Below are 4,928 nucleotides of genomic sequence, written 5' to 3' on the forward strand. Positions count from 1 at the left end.
TGTAGACTGCCACCTTCTGGTGGTAAGAGCTAGTATCCAGAAGACTCTGGGCATCAAGCTGCTCCCCCTCGTGTCCCTGTGAAGATCTGCCCTAAGGGTGAAGCCGCTGGAGGAAGGGGGAGGTTCTCCCCACCTACACTGGCCCTGGTGTCAGTGGTGGCTTTAAGGTGATGTCCTCCTTCTGCCACTGAAACTCTGGGAAAGAGAAGATGCTGAGATTTATTTTATTAATTTGGTTTTTTTTTTTTTTTTAGAAGATTTTGTCAGAGAGAGAGCGAGCACGCGTGCACAAGCAGGGGGAGCAGCAGACTCCCACCGAGCAGGGAGCCCAAAGCAGGACTGGATCCCAGGACCCCGGGATCATGATCGGAGCCGAAGGCAGACACTTAACCAACTGAGCCACCCAGGCACCCCTAGATACTGAGTTTTAACAGCTGCGCGTAAGTGATGGTGTTTTTGGTTTTAGAGACGGGGAAGGTGCTGGCAAGGGCATCTTTGCAAAAACAGGAGGTCTCTGCTAGGGATTTATCAGATGCTGATTAGAGACAGCAGTGGTCGTTCAGTCCACAAATATTTACAGAGCACCTCATCTGTGCCAGACAAGTGTTTCAGTAAACACATTTGAACAAAACCAGCAGGGTTCCTGGTCTCACTGTCTAGTGTGTGTGTGGGGGGGAAGTTTGGGGATAAGATGGATTTTTTAACTAATACACTTCCTTTTAACTGAAGACAAAATGTCATCTGAAAAGAAAAATTTAAAACACATTTCACTGCCCAAACACTACAGCTACTTGTATTTCAACACCTTCCAGCCCTTATATACTTGTATGTACATTTTATTTTATTACTTTATTTTATTTTTAGAGGTGGGGGGAGGGGCAGAGGGAGAGAGAGAATCTAAGCAGACTCCACGCCCAGCTTGACGCGGGGCTCAAGCCCAGGCCCCTGAGATCGTGACCTGAGCCGAAATCAAGAGCCGGACGCTTAACCATCTGAGCCACCCAGGCACCCCGTATGCTCATTTTAAAAAGCTGTAACCATAATGCACGTTATCCTGAAGTGTGTTATGGGTACTTTAACGAACACTTCTCTGTGTTGCTAGTTAAGCTCCGTAATCACCCTCACAGCCCTACCGCTCAGGAGTGGCTCTGTCAAAATCTGTGTGGCAATTCCCTTCGGCTTAGACAGTTTTTTTCCTTTTCTTTTTCTAGAACAGAAATTGCTGACGTTAACTTCTTCATGCAGATCTCTATCATCACTTTTCAATAATCGTGGATATGGTTCATCTATGTGTTGCCATAGCACTTCCCCAAAGAGCTGTTACTAATTTATAATGCCTCCAACATTATATAAGTGAGCCAATTCTGCTGCAACACCAGGTACACTGAATATTCTTACTTTAGCACATTTTTAAGAATTAATATTTTAAAATAGGGTCCCAAATTTTCTTTAATCTGCATTTCTTTGAATACTAGTGGGCAGGTTCTTTTTTGCATGTGTACTATTTATAATTGCTCCTTTGTGAAATGTCAGTTCATATTGCAGTTAAACATTTGGTTCTTTCCTTAGAAAAGAGAAAAGCACCAGAAGACTGCAGTATTGCAGCCTAGGGAGTCAGAACGGTACTTGCTGCATTATTCATTGGGTTAATAACTCCTTCTGGAAGCTTCCTAAGAAAGCTCAGCCGTTCCAGAATCTAGAGTGCAAGTCTCTTCTGCTGCCCAGAACTACTAAGTGAGGGAAGAGATTCTGGGACGCCCTCGGCTGTGCTTGACTCAATAGTGGAAATGACATAATTGCCCACTGTTTATAAAAGAATTGGACATCAGCCCAGGTTACAATAATGCAAATGAAAATTATGTGATTGGAGAGTTAATTTGGTTTCCTGGTGACTCTGAAGAGTACAAAGCATCGTTGAGCGTTTCCTTTGGAAAGGTCTTTCTGCTGTGGCCCAGAGCCCTGGCCCAGAGAAGTGAAGTGACTTGATTGAGCTTACACGGAAGCTAGAACCTCTGGTTCCTGGACCCCATCACGCTGTCATCTGTCCTGAATTTGAATATAAATGAACCTGCGATTCTCGCCTTCCAGGCTCCATCCCCCAATTGTCCACCTCTTCCCAGCCTGGATGATTTCCAGAATACAGCTCTGGGAACGCTTTCTGTGTGGGGAGTTGGTTTCCTTTTCCTACATGGCCTCCAACAAGAACTCTGGGCCTTTCCTCTCTGGGAACTCAAAGTACCACACCTCATAGGGGCCTGAGCAGTAGAGAAAATACTTGGCCAGAGCACAAGTCCTTCTCCTAAGAGGAGACTGGAAATGTTAGAAACTAGGCCTTTGTGAAGACGGACGATTGGACTCCATCAGAAAGGCTTTTGGTTTAATACCTCACTACTATTTTCTGGGATGATTAGGTGAAGAAGGAACTGACATTTGATTAACACATCCTATGTAGTACGTACTCCTTCATTTTATTTCTTAAAAACACCTGTGGGGTAACAGATTTGGAAACGGAGGCCCAGAGAGGTCAGGTAACTCCACGAGCCCCCACAGCTAAGATGTTACTCACTGACCCTCAAATGGGGTTGGATGGTGGCTGGGGGGCACCTGGAATGGTCAATCAGAATCCCCCGGAAGTTTCTCCAAACCACTCATGCTATGTGTTCCACTGACAACAACTGTACCCGCTAGAGCTCTCTGTAGGATCTGTGTCCCTGGGTGCCACCTCATGGATGTCATAGTGTGGACATGTGTCAACAAACTTGTGACGTATAGTAGGCGGTAGATCGAAATCCATGGAAAGGCACCAAAGACAAGGAAGAGAAGCATCTGGAGAAATTCCTTAGGGAAGAAGAAATAGAAGAATCCTAAGGATTGGGACACAGGGGACTATAACTCAAGGCCAGAGAAGTAGTCCTCGTGGGTGGGAAGGTACAAGGGGGCAGGGAAGGGTGTGGCTGGAGGGGAGAGGGCATGGTGCGGGCTTGGGGGGGCGGTGGGGGGTGGGAGACTTGTGGTAGAATCTGTTTCCCACCCTGAGAATGGATAGACAACAGCTACAGCAGGTCCAGCACTTGACCTAGTGCTGCCTGTGTGGCCTCAGGCAAGTCACAGCACCTCTCGGGGACTTGGTTTCTTTCCCTTTATAAGAGGCATAAAAATAACCTTCTCCAACTACCTCTGAGGGGGAAGATGGTAACCGACTGAGTTAACTCCTACAGAAGGGCTTTGTAAATTGTGAAACACCATACAAATGTCTCACAGGGACTGTTGGGTACAACACTAAGTTCTAATCCATGATCACTCAGAATTTCAGCCCCTCAGTTTGTTCTTGGCTTGTTGACAAGGCAGCATTTGATGCCCATTGAGAGTGTGCATATTAGACCCTGTCATGGGGTAAGCCCCCTGTTCCTGTTAGTGTCCCCTACCCCAGCTCTGATGTTGTATCCTCAGTCCCTCCAGATGCATCAGCCACATAGAAAATACCCTCTGAGGCTTGTCTGACCACCCTTAAAAAAACCCAGCTCTTGTTCTTAAATAAGTTTTGGTGAAAAGTTCATTCATACAACTAAAACACATACTGACCTATAAGAATCCCTAGTCTCCAAAGTGAAGCCCCTACGTGTCCTCCCCAGATGCTTCCCCTTGCCTCTGATAGCCTCACTTTGTGTCAATCTTTCTTGTGCTTTTGAAAAATAGCTGCCTCACATACAGATTATCCCTAAGAAATAGATTAGTTTTTCCTGTCTCCGAACTTTTAGAAGGGGCATTGATCGTATTATAAGTATTTTTCTAGAACTTGCTTTTCGCATCCATGATATCCCTGTGCTGACAGATGCAACTGCAGCTCATTCATTATCACTGCTGTATAGTATTCCATGGCGGGAATGTACTATCATTTACTTATCTGTCCTACAGCAAATGGACGTTCGGGTTGTTTCCAGCTCGGGAATATGACAAACAATACTTGCGTAGGTCTCCTGTTGCATATGTGTATCTAGAAGTGGAAGTGCTGGCTCACAGAGCATGTAGTCTTTAATTTTACAACATAAGGCCGTACTGTTCCGACTGGTTACACCACTTAATGCTCCCACCAACAGTGTATGAGAATTCTTATTGTTCTATACCTCTGCCCCTGCACTTGATGACCTTTTAAATTTCCACCAACCTGGTAACTGTGGACAAGGCAAACTTTAACTAGTGAGAGATAGGAAGTAGGAAGGTGCCGGCAGGTAAGGTGCTTGCATCTCCACAGAAATCCCACCTGACCCCATAACCAGCTGCAGCCAGCTCAGTGGCACCGTCCGTTTTGGTTAGAGTTGCATTTCTTTATTACTAAGGAGGTTGAGTATCTTTTTCATATGCAAGAGGCCCTTTTGTCTTTATCTCTGATGCCTGTTCATGTTTTTTGCCCATTTAAAGAATTAAGCTGTCTATTCCTATTGATTTGCAGCAGTCCTTTAGAGATTCCGGACACTAATTCTTTGTCAGTTGTGTGTGTTGTGGTGATTTTCTCCCAGTCTCTGGTTTGGCTCATCACTCTGTGTGGGATGTTTTTCTGATGAATAGAAGTTCTTATTTTAGTGCAGTAAAACTCCATCTTTTCCTTTGCCTTTTGGTGTCTTAAGAAATTATTGGGGGGGGGCGCCTAGGTGGCACAGCGGTTAAGCGTCTGCCTTTGGCTCAGGGTGTGATCCTGGCGTTGTGGGATCGAGCCCCACATCAGGCTCCTCTTGCTATGAGCCTGCTTCTTCCTCTCCCACTCCCCCTGCTTGTGTTCCCTCTCTCACTGGCTGTCTCTATCTCTGTCAAATAAATAAATAAAATCTTTAAAAAAAAAAAAGAAATTATTTTGGGGGGCATCTGGGTGACTCAGTCACTTGAGCATCTGACTCTTGGGTTCAGCTCAGGTCATGATCTCACGGGTTGTG

At 45.5% G+C, this 4,928-nt stretch overlaps 1 long non-coding RNA gene across 1 annotated transcript; it reads left to right on the plus strand.

Annotated features, from left to right (window-relative positions):
* The first annotated feature begins 301 nt into the window (after positions 1 to 301).
* On the plus strand, positions 302 to 4,714 carry LOC117802354. The gene is made up of 3 exons (XR_004625594.1): positions 302 to 440; positions 1,212 to 1,379; positions 1,570 to 4,714. It is a non-coding gene; the product is annotated as an uncharacterized LOC117802354 (long non-coding RNA).
* Positions 4,715 to 4,928: the final 214 nt, after the last annotated feature.

This window comes from Ailuropoda melanoleuca, chromosome 5 (genome assembly GCF_002007445.2).
Source record: "Ailuropoda melanoleuca isolate Jingjing chromosome 5, ASM200744v2, whole genome shotgun sequence".
Taxonomy (NCBI): domain Eukaryota; kingdom Metazoa; phylum Chordata; class Mammalia; order Carnivora; family Ursidae; genus Ailuropoda; species Ailuropoda melanoleuca.